This window comes from Microcaecilia unicolor, chromosome 3 (genome assembly GCF_901765095.1).
Source record: "Microcaecilia unicolor chromosome 3, aMicUni1.1, whole genome shotgun sequence".
Taxonomy (NCBI): Eukaryota; Metazoa; Chordata; class Amphibia; order Gymnophiona; family Siphonopidae; genus Microcaecilia; species Microcaecilia unicolor.
Window position 1 is genome coordinate 240,279,409 of NC_044033.1, and position 14,513 is coordinate 240,293,921.

Consider the following 14,513-nt stretch of genomic DNA (forward strand, 5'->3'; position numbering starts at 1 on the left):
AAAAGAGTGAGAATGTGCAATAAACAGCAGAAAAAGGAATGGAAACACAGAGACCCCTCCAGAGATGGCATTGATCCTTCAACTGACTGTCAGGGAGGTATCAGTAGCATAATACCGAGTGGTGTGAAAGCAGAAGCTCAGACAGGAGAAAACTTAGACAGAGAAAAGAAAAACTGCAGCTATTGCCCAAAACTTGTACAACCTGGTAGACCCATTTGTGAGACCTTTACCACGGACTCCAATTTTGTTAAGCACCACATAAGCAGGCTTAGGACTGAAATTCATGACTGTGAAGGTATACACAAAACTAACCCATCCGGATACTGTGAAAAACCATTTAAAAGTTCTGAACGTGAAAACTGTTAGTGAGAAAAGGAACCTACAACTGCATAAAATGGTTCATGTGGGACCTAAACAATTTAAATGTTTTCATTGTGATAAATGTTTCAAAAGCAAACCCTATGTGCAATTGCACGAAATGACTCACACAGGAAACAAGCAATTTAAATATTCTAATTGTGACAGTCTCAGTAAAAAAAAAAAAAAGAGTCTGCAAATAGCTCACACAGCACACAAACCATGTAAGTGTTCTAAATGTGAAAAATATGTAGGAAGGCAAGCCACACTGAACGTGCATAAAAGGACTCATACAGGAGAGACGCCATTTCCATGTTCAGAATGTGATAAATGTTTTAGATGCAAATCTGAACTAGCAGTTCACGAAAGCGTTCTTACAAGAGAAAAAACATTCCAGCAGTGGCGTAGCTAGGGTAATTGACACCCGGGGCCGGTCATTTTTTAACCCCCCCCCCCCCCCCCCCCAAATCCAGTACTAGGCATACCGAGAATACAAAACACTCAGGACCTATAGAGCAATTCTACCATACCATAAGCAGTAATTTGTACAAGTCACACAAGGAAAAGGAAAGCATCTTAAACACTACAGTGAGCACTAGAATATCAATTCACCTATTGTAAAACGAAAACAGAGAGATTAGTACAGATCGTCGATCCTGCACAGTCAATGCCAACTGAAAGCCATATCTTTTTCACAAACACAGATACACCCTAATCCACTATAGAATAAGTAATCATAAACTTTATATTTAGACAAAAATTAAACTGAACCCCCGATGCCAGACTCTGCATACAGAAACAGAAAATGTCCCCTAGTACTGTGCAAAATATAAAGACAGATGTAAATTTGAAAAAAAACTAACAAATACCAATCACCACTTTACAAATTAACAAATAGAAATAAAACAAATACAGAAAATAAAATACCATTTTATTGGATTAATACATTTAGCTTCCAGAGGCCAAAATCTCCTTCCTCAGGTCAATACAGTATAGTGCTGTTACAGTATCCTATCCTGACCTGAGGAACGGGGTTTTGTTCTCTGACAGTTAAGTCAAAATGTATTAAAATTAGTCCAATAAAAAGATTACCTTATTTACATGCTCTATTTATAAACATTTATTAACACAGCTACAATACTATATCCTAAAGCAAAAAAATAAAAATATATATTTTATTTACAGTTTGTTGTCTCTGGTTTCTGCTTTCCTCATCTTCTTTTCACTGTCTTCCTTCCATCCAGCATCTGTCTTCGCTCTGTCTCTCCCATCCAGGGTCTGCCCTCTCTAGTGTCCCTTCCATCCACTGTCTGCCCCCTCTCTCCCTTCCATCCACATCTGCCCTCTATCTCTGCTCCTTCCATCCGCCATTTGCCCCAGTCTGCCCTCTTTCTCTCTCCCCCTTCCACCCACCATCTGCCCTTTCTCTCTGCCCCTTCAATCCGTCTGCCCTCCCTCTCCCATCCATCCAGGGTCTGCCCTCCCTCACGCTCCCCCCTTCCATACAGGGTCTGTCCCCTCTCTCTCTGCCCCCTCTTTTCAGCCCCCAGTTCCAGCCCCCTTATTCCACCTGCCCCTAGTTCCAGCCCCAGCCCACATCTCCCACCTGCCCCCCTTTTCAGCCCCACTATCCTACCAGTCTCCAGCCCTTTTCTCCAATCAGTCCCGAGCTTCAGCCCCCAGCCACTTCTCCCTGTCCCCTTTTCAGCCCTTAGTTTCAACCCCAGCCCTTTTCTCTCACCAGTCCCGAGCTTCAGCCCCAGCCAGTTCTCCCTGTCCCCTTTAAAGCCCCCAGTCCCCACAGTTTCAGCCCCTGCCCCTTTTCAGCCCCCAGTTCCAGTTCTAGCCCCCTTATCCCAACTACCCTCCTTTTCAGCCCCCAGTTCCAGCCCCCTTCATCCACCACATGCCTTGCATCCCTCCTTTTTAGCCCCAGACTCATTCACCCACCTGCCCCAGGCATGGACCCATTTTCCCTCCTGCCCCCTTGTCAGACCCCAGTTCCAGCTTCAGATCCCTTCTCCCATCTGAGCACTCCCTCCCCAGTCCCCTTCTCCCCTCTGAGCACCCCTCTGAGCTCCCCAATCCCCTTCTCCCATCTGAGCACCCCCACCCTCCCCAATCCCCTTCTCCCCTCTGAGCTCCCCCTCTCCCATCTGAGACCCCCAGACCTGGTCCCGTACCCCCTCCGTCGACAGCCAACAGAGCCCTCTTCTCCTGCCACCACCCTGCCTTTTTTTAAAAAATCCATGCAGCGGCGCTGGCAGTGCCTCGCGTCTGCCCTGCGTGTGCTGTGAAAGGAGACAATCGCCTCGCTGGCGTCGGGCCTTCCCTCGCTGTGTCCCGCCCTCTTCTGAGGTAACTTCCTATTTCCTTGAGGGCGGGACACAGCGAGGGAAGGCCCGATGCCAGCAAGGCGATTTTCTCCTTTCACAGCACACGCAGGGCGGACGCGAGGCGCTGCCTGCGTCGCTGCATGGATTTAAAAAAAAGGCAGGGTGGTGGCAGGAGACGAGAGCTGTTGGCTCTTGACGGAGCACCCCCCACCCGCTGACACCCGGGGCTCCTCCCCCACGGCCCCGCCCTTGCTACGCCACTGGATCATTCTTACTCTAATGCAATTATGCTGCTATTTTTAATAGTATCATCTATTCTGACAGCTATTTATATCTATTAAGGATGTTGTTCAAATTTTCTCAGTTATAAGGGGCAAATTATCTCCTCCATTCAAAAGTCTACCAATCTCATACTCTGTCTACGTCCATTCTAGACTCAGCATTCACAATCTGCTTATCCAGTTTATTTTCGAAAGTGATCGCCGGCCATCTTCTTCTGACATAAATCGGGAGATGGCCGGCGATCTCGGAAAAGCGGCGAAATCTGTATAATCGAAAGCTGCTTTTTTACCAGCATCGCCACTTTCCCATCGCTTAGCTGGCGAAAGTTGAAAGGGGCGTGTCGGCGGTGAAGCAAAGATGGGGCATGGGCGTGGCTACCAGATGGCCGGCTTTCACTGATGATGGGGAAAAAAAAAAGTGACATAGAGCAGTATTTCGCCGGCTTTACTTGGTCCTTTTATTTTCACGACCAAGCCTCATAAAGGTGCCCCAACTCACCAGATGACCACTGGAGGGAATGGGGGATGACCTCCCCATACTCCCCCAGTGGTCACCAACCCCCTCCCATACAAAAAAAATAAAACTAAAAACCTTTTTTGCCAGCCTGTATGCCAGCCTCAAATGCCGTACCCACCTCCATGACAGCAGAATGTGTTCTATCCTCTGACAGCTTTTCCCTGGTTCTGATGTGGCTCTCGGGTGAGTGTGACACCTTTTCTGTTATGCGCACTGCAGAGTCACATCAGCAATGCATTGTGGTGGGTGTAGGGTAGTAGGCTGTACTCCCATGGTGCTTTTCCCCCTGCTTACTGGGTCAGAGTGTGCCCTGTTTTGTTTCGGTAGTCCATAAGGTAGTGGCCATTTTTGTAATACACTTTTAGATCCCTTTCATGTGTTACCCACGTTATAGAACTTAGTTCTTAACTTGAATGTGGCTGAAAGAGGGCATTGAACACCATTCTGCCAGCTCTGACCTACTGCTAATCTGAGTATCAGGGAGACTCGTTGCCAGTGGGGCACAACCTCTGATCTGCAGTTAACTGTGAGTAAACGTGCTTATTCAAATAAAGGACGTTTTAAGCAAGATTAGTCTTCAGGTGTGAACTGGTGTGCCAATGTTATACAGCAGCAACCAGTCCTAGAGGCCTGTGTGTATGCAGGTCCCTGGAGCACTTTTAGTGGGTACCGCAGTGCACTTCAGGCAGGCGGACCCAGGCCTATCCCCCCCTACCTGTAACACTTGTGCTGGTAATGGGAGCCCTCCAAAACCCACTGTACCCACATGTAGTTGCCCCCTTCACCCCTAAGAGCTATGGTAGTGTTGTACATTTGTGGGTAGTGGGTTTTGGGGGGGAGGGTTGGGGGGTTCAACACCCAAAGTAAGGGAGCTATGCATGTGGGAGCTTTTTCTGAAGTCCACCGCACTGACCCCTAGGGTGCCCAGTTGGTGTCCTGGCATGTGAGGGGGGACCAGTGCACTACAAATGCTTGCTCCTCCCTCGACCAAATGCCTTGGATGTCGCCGGGTTGGAGATGGCTGGCATTTTTTTCCATTATCGCTGAAAAACAAAACCGGCCATCTCAAACCCGGCAAAATCGAAGGCATTTAGCTGGGCTAAACCGTATTACCGAACAAAAAGATGGCCGGCCATCTTTTTCTTTTTTTTAATGATTTCTTTATTACATTTTGAAATAAATTGTGAACATCTTTGACCTCAAGGTCCAAGGACCCTCAATATACAATAACTGTGCATACTTGTACATAACATTACAACCAGTTCACACATTCCCTCTACACTTTCTATCCCCTCCCCCTCCCTCCTCCCTCCTTCTTTTCCATCCCCTGATGGCAACCATATTAGCTCCCTTTTCCGTTCATATGGCTCCCAGGTTTTCTGGAACACTGGAACCAGACCTTTCCTCATCGCAGTCAGTTTAGATATCTGATAGATATGTTCAACTTTATATCCTACTCTTTGCATAGAGGGCATCTCCGTTTTCTTCCATGCTCGGGCCAGTTGCATTTTGGCTGCCGCAAAAATTTGAATTGCTAATTTATGTTCCTGCACACGAATCTTTTTAGGTCGTGCATGGAGTAAGCAATATTCTACCTGTCGTGTATATCCTCCCTTTTCCAATTCATTGACCACCTCCACAATCTTTTCCCAATACTTTTGCACCTTAGGGCATTCCCACCAAATATGCATGAATGTCCCTCTTCCCCCACAATCTCTCCAACATTCTCCTGAAACATTCGTGTAAATCTTATGGAGCTTTTCTGGTGTATAATACCACCAATATAGGATCTTATATCCATTTTCCACCATTGGCTGGGTGATTGAAGATTTCAATAAAAACCTAAGACTGCTAGTCCACCATTCTGTCAAGAAAGTTTTTTCTAGGGCGTTTCCCCATCTATCTGTATAGTATTTTTGTGGTGAGGTCAGGAGCAATAGCGCCTTATATAGTCATGTTATACACCCCTTTCCCCCTCCTCCTCTCAGTGCCCGTTCTAGTCCCATCTCTGCCAACTCAAGTTCCTCTCTTGCCCTCCTCTGAATGAAATTCCTCAAATAGTGATAATAGACCAGGTCTTTATCCTCCAGATCGTATTCTTCTTTCACTGCCTCAAAACTCTTTACCTCTCCATCTTCCCAGATCTGTCCCAGCATATATAGTCCCTTATTGGCCCGCATCTGGTAAGTTTTTTCCTCCTCTCCCAGTGGGAAGCCCAGGGCACCGCTTATGGCCATTTGCAAATAGTATTGTCGCTCAGGGAATACTTTTGTTCTTATTTGAAGCCATGTATTAAGTAGATGGCTCATCCCCATCGGTAGCCTCCATGCCTCCACCATAACCACCGCTTTGGGCTTCCACAATATGTTTCCCAGATACCGGGAGCTCATCCATGTCCTTTCCCAATGAAACCATTTCTTGGTGTTACTCGGCGACCAGTCAGCCAAAATTTTTAGTTGTGCCGCTTGGTAGTATAGGTAAAAATCAGGGACCCCCATACCACCCACCGATGGTGTCTGATGCATAGCCCCCCTATGGACCCTCGGTGGCTTCTTTTTCCAAATATATGCAAACACTTTCCTGTGGAGGTGTTGAAAAAAGGATTGCGGAATCGGCACCGGTAGGGCCACAAAAAGGTATATTAATTTGGGTAATATCATTTTTATCGCATTGATTCTACCTGTCCATGACACCGTCAATCCCTCCCATCTGTCCAATTCTATGAAAGGTTCTTTAACTTTGCTTGGGTAGTTAGCCTGGTATAACTTCTCTACCTTGGGAGTTACCTGAACCCCCAGATATTTGATAGATTTTGGGGCCCACATAAATGGATATCTCTCTTTTATCTCCTGTACCTCTATCTGGGAAACTGTCAGATTGAGAATTTCCGATTTTGCTAGATTAATTTTAAATCCTAACATCCGCCCGTATTGCGTTATCACTTCCATCACCCCTTGCAATGATTGGCTTGGATGTGAGAGAGTCAACAGAATATCGTCAGCAAACAGCATAATCTTATGTTCTCATTTGCCCCTAATTACACCCTTAATTCCTGCATGCTCTCTAATTTTCCGAGCTAGGGGTTCTATAGTCAATGCAAAAGCAGGGGGGAGAGAGCACATCCCTGTCTCGTGCTTCTATAGAGCCTTACCGGTCTAGACTGCATACCATTGATTTTTAAGGTTGCCATGGGCTCAGCATATAAGAGTTGGATCCATTTGTAAAATCTATCCCCCATTTCCACCCTTTTCGCTAATGCGAGCAGGAAGGACCAGTCAACCCGGTCAAAGGCCTTCTCCGCATCTACTGAGAGCAGGAGTACCGGGTCCGACTCTCCCTCTACCTGTTGTATCACATGCATCAGGCATCTGATGTTATCGCACCCTTGGCGGCCCTCTATAAACCCAGTCTGATCACTATGTATTAAGCGTGGCATCACCCCTCTCAGCCTACGTGCCAATATTTTAGTAAAGATCTTATAGTTGGTGTTTAAAAGCGATATTGGCCTATAAGAACCACATTGCTGCGGATCTTTCCCTGGTTTCAGTATTAGTACTATTTCCGCTAGCCTCCAGGAATAGGGTATCTCACTTGCTTCATCAAAAGAGGTGATCACTTTCAGCAACAGAGGGGCCAGCCACTTCTTGTACATCTTATAGAATCTCACTGGAAATCCATCCGGCCCAGGGGTCTTATGGTTAGGAAGATCTGTTATTGCCTCCTCTACTTCCTCTAATGTTATTGTTGCTGAAATTCTCTCTCTTCCATCCTCCGATACCCTCTGTATTTCTATCTCCTCCACATACCTCTCCAGTTCCTCCCTGCTAGCTGCCTGCTCCCCCTTATACAATTGACTATAGAATTCCCAAAAAGCTTCTTGTATAGTTTCAGTTTTAGTAAGCATATCTCCCCCCGTGTTTTTTATTGCCGCTATGAAGTTACACGCTGTTCTCGTATTTTAAGTTTATGTGCCAACAATCTGCTAGCTTTATTGCCAAATTCAAAATGCTCTTGTTGCACTGATTGTAACTGAATTGCTATCTCAGCTAGCTGCATTTCATTAAGTTGCCTTCTTATCTGTTGTAATTCCCCCTCCTTTTTACTATTGGTGGGGTCAGCCTTATGATCTTTGTCCAGCCTTTTCAATTGTCGCCTTAATTTAGCTTCCGTATCCTTTTTTCCCTTGTTTAAGTGAGCTTGCAAGGCAATTAATTGGCCTCTTACCACTGCTTTCATACCCTCCCATACACTTGCAGGCTGAACCTCCCCTGTATCATTAATCTTGATATATTCTTCTATGCCTTTTTCAATCTCTCACGCATTTTGAGGATCCAGTAACATGGCTTCGTTCATACGCCAATTTCTGCGCCCCCTCTGTTCTCCCCTGATGGCTAGCACCAAACTCACCATACAATGGTCTGTCCACAAACAAGGCTCAATCTCAGTCTGCATTATTTTACCCCTTATGGCTCCATCACCCAGCTAATAGTCGATTCTCGAGTATGTTTTATACTTGGGCGAATAATATGTATAGTCTCTCTCAGTCCCATGCAACGCTCTCCAAACATCCACCAGTCCTTCCGTGTCATCCAGCTTCTTAATGCCTTTCTATCTTTCTGAGCATACCCCGCTGCTCCTCCCAAGTTATCCACGTGCGGGTCTAGTGTGATATTAAAGTCACCTCCTATCAGGAGATGCCCTTTAGCTTTCTTCTGCATTATCTTTTCCAGCTCTTCTATAAATCCCTTTTGTCCATCATTAGGAGCATACACACTTATCAATGTATATTGTACATTATATACAGAGGCCACAAGAACTAGATATCTCCCTTCAGATAGGTTACAGAGGAGACATTCCTATAGTCTTAAGCTTCCCTAGAAAAAAGAAAAAAAAAAAACCTGTATATCTGCTAATATTGTGATTTACTTGCTGTGTTTTAAACTGGTTTGATATCTGTTTAATCTGAAAACTAGCAAAAGAATTAGATCTTTTGTTTGCTCCCTAAAAGTGTACCCTTCCCCCATCTGGCTTGTAAATCTGTAGGCTACAGGTGAGTTTGTGTTGTAGGAGGAGCAGTTAAACCACATGGTCTTCACTGGCTCCTGCCTGAAAGATACACACAGATAAGAATTGCTCTGCCTTAATTCTGGCTTAATTCTGCATTTATACGTTAATTCTGGCTTAATTCTGCATTTATATCTTTATATCTTTCCTGTTTTGTTACATACTCTGCTAAAATAGTGATTTGCATGTCCCAATCCTTAGAGCTGTACACCTGGACATTTCTTACTGGTGAATTTAAGTGCAGCTCTTCAGATAGGTTACAGAGGAGACATTCCTACAGTCTTAAGCTTAAGCCCACCCACCCCAAGACGGACACTTCATAAATAACTTCCCCAAATACACTAATTATCACAATTTAACTCCACCCATATTACAACTGTCTCTGAAAAGAAAACCCCTCATTATCACAGGAATCCCCAGTCTTCTACTCACCAGCTAAGGATTACTGCTCTAAAAATAAGAATCTCAGCCAACAGACCCATAGGCTGCTGTTCTTACTATATCATACCTGTTCATACCCATTTCAATCAATCAGGATGACTTTTATTCTCTGTAATAATTGTGGTGCTTTAGTTTCAAGACCAATTATCTGGAGACTTAAGGCTTGTCCTATCTGTCTGCAACTCACTAGATTAAAACATGAGCTCAGTAAAGTAAAACAGGAACTAGATGCACTTAAAGCAGCATCTAGGACCGCACAATATCATACTGCACAGAATCATACCAAATTATCACCACTACCACAAAGGATAAAACCACCTAAAAATAGATGGATCACTGTAGGCTCAGGCAGACTTCGTTATGTGACAAGAAAACATCCGACCTCACAAGTGTTACCCCTACAAAATTCTTTTACTCCATTACAGCACTGTGATGTTCTTGAAAACAGAACGGAAGCCAAAGAAAAAATAATAAAAGTGGAACAAAAAGATATTAAGGTACCCAAAGAGAAAAGAAACCCCCCAAATCACTAATGTTGAAATGCCTACCAGGAAATGTAGATGGAAAGCGATGACCACAAATGCTCGCAGTCTAAGCAATAAAGTTCATGACTTTCAGGCCCTGATGTTGGAGGCAGACTTGGATGTTGTTGCAATCACAGAGACGTGGCTAAATGGTTCCCATGAATGGGATGCAAACATACCAGGCTATAATCTATTTAGGAAGAATAGAGAGGGTCGTAAAGGTGGCAGAGTAGCTCTGTATGTGAGGAATGATATCACTGCGACTGAAATGACAGGGACCTGGGGAAAGGAAGAAGCGATATGGATCACCTTAAAAAGAGATGATAGAACCTCTGTCCACGTGGGTGTTGTCTACAGACCTCCGACACAATTGGAGGAATTAGATAACGACCTGATCGCAGATATTCAAAAGTGGAGAGCGGCCACTCATAACTCAAAGTCCTGGATTTCAAGAGTGCTGACTTTAGTAAAATGGGGGGATACCTGAGGAAAGAGATGATGGGCTGGGAGGAAATACGAGAAGTGGAAGGACAGTGGTCCAGGCTAAAAGAAGCTATAAATAGGGCCACAAACCTTTATGTAAGGAAAGTAAATAAAAGCAAGAGAAAAAGGAAACCGATATGGTTCTCTAAGCAAGTGGTTGAGAAAATAAAGGCTAAAGAGATGGCGTTCCAGAAATACAGAAAAACTCAAGAAAAGGAACACATGGAGGATTACCGGATAAAAATGAAAGAAGCCAAGAGAGAGATACGACTGGCAAAAGCGCAAGCGGAAGAACAAATGGATAGAAATGTAAGGAGGGGTGACAAAAATTTCTTCAGGTATATTAGTGAAAGGAGAATGACTAAAAAGGGAATTGTGAGACTAAAAGATAATGCGAACCGCTATGTGGAAAATGATGAAGAAAAAGCAAATTTGCTAAATAGATACTTTTGTTCTGTTTTCACAGAGGAAATTCCTGGAGAAGGACTGCGATGGACTGGAAATAATACAATTGAGAATGAAGTGGATAGAGCACCGTTCACGGAAGAAAGTGTGTATCAACAACTTGAAAAGCTAAAGGTGGACAAAGCCATGGGACCGGACGGGATCCACCCCAGGATATTGAGGGAGCTCAGAGAGGTTTTGGCGGGTCCTCTTAAAGATTTGTTTAATATATCCTTGCAGACGGGAAAGGTTCCGAGGGATTGGAGAACGGCGGAGGTGGTCCCTCTTCACAAAAGTGGTGATAGGGAAGAAGCTGGAAACTACAGGCCGGTAAGCCTCACTTCGGTTATTGGAAAAGTAATGGAAGCGATGCTGAAGGAAAGGATAGTGAATTTCCTGGAAGCCAATAAGTTGCAAGATCCGAGACAACATGGTTTTACGAAAGGGAAATCGTGCCAAACGAATCTCATTGAGTTCTTTGATTGGGTGACAGGAGAATTGAATCAGGGACGAGCTATGGAAGTAATCTACTTAGATTTCAGCAAAGCTTTTGACACGGTTCCCCACAGGAGGCTCTTAAATAAACTGGAGGGGCTGAAGATATGACCTGAAGTGGTTAACTGGATTAGGAACTGGTTGACGGACAGACGCCAGAGGGTGGTGGTGAATGGAATTCGCTCGGAGGAAGGAAAGGTGAGTAGTGGAGTGCCTCAGGGATCGGTGCTGGGGCCGATTCTGTTCAATATATTTGTGAGTGACATTGCCGAAGGGTTAGAAGGTAAAGTTTGCCTATTTGCGGATGATACTAAGATCTGTAACAGAGTGGACACCCGGGAGGGAGTGGAAAACATGAAAAAGGATCTGAGGAAGCTAGAAGAATGGTCTAAGGTTTGGCAATTAAAATTCAATGCGAAGAAATGCAAAGTGATGCACTTAGGGAATAGAAATCCACGGGAGACGTATGTGTTAGGTGGGGAGAGTCTGATAGGTACGGGCGGAGAGAGGGATCTTGGGGTGATAGTATCTGAGGATCTGAAGGCGACGAAACAGTGTGACAAGGCGGTGGCCATAGCTAGAAGGTTGTTAGGCTGTATAGAGAGAGGTGTGACCAGCAGAAGAAAGGGGGTGTTGATGCCCCTGTATAAGTCGTTGGTGAGGCCCCACCTGGAGTATTGTGTTCAGTTTTGGAGGCCGTATCTTGTTAAGGATGTAAAAAGAATTGAAGCGGTGCAAAGAAAAGCTACGAGAATGGTATGGGATTTGCGTTACAAGACGTATGAGGAGAGACTTGCTGAACTAAACATGTATACTCTGGAGGAAAGGAGAAACAGGGGTGATATGATACAGACGTTCAAATATTTGAAAGGTATTAATCCGCAAACGAACCTTTTCCGGAGATGGGAAGGTGGTAGAACGAGATGACATGAAATGAGATTGAAAGGGGGCAGACTCAAGAAAAATGTCAGGAAGTATTTTTTCACGGAGAGAGTAGTGGATGCTTGGAATGCCCTCCCGCGGGAGGTGGTGGAAATGAAAACGGTAACGGAATTCAAACATGCGTGGGATAAGCATAAAGGAATCCTGTGCCGAAGGAATGGATCCTCAGGAGCTTAGTCAAGATCGGGAGGCGAGGCTGGTGGTTGGGAGGCGGGGATAGTGCTGGGCAGACTTATACGGTCTGTGCCAGAGCCGGTGGTTGGGAGGCAGGGCTGGTGGTTGGGAGGTGAGGATAGTGCTAGGCAGACTTATACAGTCTGTGCCAGAGCCGGTGGTTGGGAGGAGGGGCTGGTGGTTGGGAGGCGGGGATAGTGCTGGGCAGACTTATACGGTCTGTGCCCTGAAGAGCACAGGTACAAATCAAAGTAGGGTATACACAAAAAGCAGCAAATATGAGTTATCTTGTTGGGCAGACTGGATGGACCGTGCAGGTCTTTTTCTGCCGTCATCTACTATGTTACTATGTTACTATGAAGTCAAAAAACGGTGTCTGGTCCAATACTTTCCAGGGAATAGAGTGTAGATGTTTTTTGTGATAGGCAACCTGCTATTTGTTTGACAAACTCAAACAACATAGATGGTGTCGTCTTGAAATCAGACCACAAACAACACTCTGTATCAACAAAATGTGGTTAATCATCCAGTCAGACTAGATAAAGAGTATGAATGGGAGAATCGACTGCACACATAACCTTTTGTTCAAAGTTGCCAGGAGGGGGTAGCAAATAAGGAAGGTGCTCAGAATGGCAACCAGCACATTGTTATGTATGTTGTTAAAGACTCATATCATTCCCTCTGGAAATACCACGTCTTGTCTCTCAAACAGTTTTCTATGCTCCATCATCCATTCTCCAGATATTCAGAGGATGTGGCACTTGTGGTGGTGGGTGAGGCATCACACTAGTTTATGTGCTATGCCACAGCTTCCCAAACCACATCCTGAAGAAACACCACTCATTCAGGATTTCACCATCTCCACAATGAACTATCATGACATTGATTTGCATTGAGTATTGTTATGACTGGAGAAATGTGAGCCCTTGTGCCCCGACTGAGCACGGCTAGGATGGAGTGACACCGCACTCGGTCAGGCAGGCAGACAGACTAGGGTTACCGTACGTCCGGATTTACCCGGACATGTCCTCTTTTTGAGGACATGTCCGGGCGACCAGACAGATTTGGCCAACCTGCCCGTTTGTCCAGATTTCTGGACAAACGGGCTGGCTGGTGGGGGCGGGACTCCCCTCCCCTTACTCTACTATCCCTGGTGGTCTAGAGGTACCTCTTTGTCTTCGGGGCAGGAAAGAGCCCCCTCTTTCCTGCCCGGAGCGCTGCTGCTAGCTGCCCTGCATACTGTGAGTCCGGCTCTCGGCGTTTCAAAATGGCCGCCGAGAGTTGAAGCAGCCTCGCGAGACTTCAACTCTCTGCGGCCTTTTTGAAACGCCGAGAGCTGGACTCACCACAGGATACAGGGCAGCTGGCAGCAGCACTCCAGGCAGGAAAGAGGGGGCTCTTTCCTGCCCCGAAGAGGTACCTCTAGACCACCAGAGATAGTAGAGTAAGGGGAGGGGAGGTGACGGGGGGGAGGCAAGGTGATTGGGGGAGGAGGGGAATATGTGTTTGGGGCGGGGCGAGGGCGTGAAAAGGGGCGGGGCAAGTGTCCTCTTTTTATGAGGACAAAAAATGGTAACCCTAAGCCAGACAACACATGGGGAGCGACCGCCGTTCCCTGGGAGTTGAGCCCCCAGGTTCAGGCAGCCACCAGAACTTCTGGAACCGGCGGGGTTGCACGACCACTGACCAGACAGGCAGGCAAACAGACACAGTCCAAAAGCCAGGTAAATCCGTAGGGCAAAGAGTAGTCAAAAACAGTCCAAGGTCAAGGCAGGCAGCAAACACGCGAGGTCTGGGAAACAAGCCGAGGTCTGGAACACTGGCACTGAAGGCAAGGAGCACCGGCGTGGACCTCAAACACAATTGAGGCCGAATCAACGAAGGACTGGAGGCAGGGCTTTAAATAGTGTAGGAATCAGTCTCAAACATGTGCAGCTGATCCAAGATGGCTGCCCCCATCAGCAGAGTAGCACAACGCCCAAATACGGGCTTCCTTCCTATTCTCATATACAAGATGGCTGCCCCCTCCTGAGCTAGCCAAGATGGCTGCTGTCCTTGATCCAACCAAGATGATGGCCAGGGCCATGCCTAGGGACTCTGGCGCCCCCCTGCAGACTATCAGTTGGCACCCCCCCTGCAGCTAGCAGTTGGTGGCGGCGGCGGCGGCAGCCCTCCCCCCCCCCCCCCCCCCCCCCCCGTGAAAATGATCGCTCACCACTTGCCACACTGACAGGAATTGTCAGCAATATTCTTAAAAAACAAATTGCTATGATTTTTTTCTACCTTTGTTGTCTGGTGACTTTCTTTTTCTGATCATGCTGCTATCTGTCCTCTTAACTCCGTTTCCAGGGCTTCCTTTCCATTTATTTCTTTCCTTTCCTCCTTTCTTCTTCATTTCTGGTCCTCAGCTTCTGCCTATTTTCTTCATCCATGTGCAGTTTTTCTCCTCTCTTCC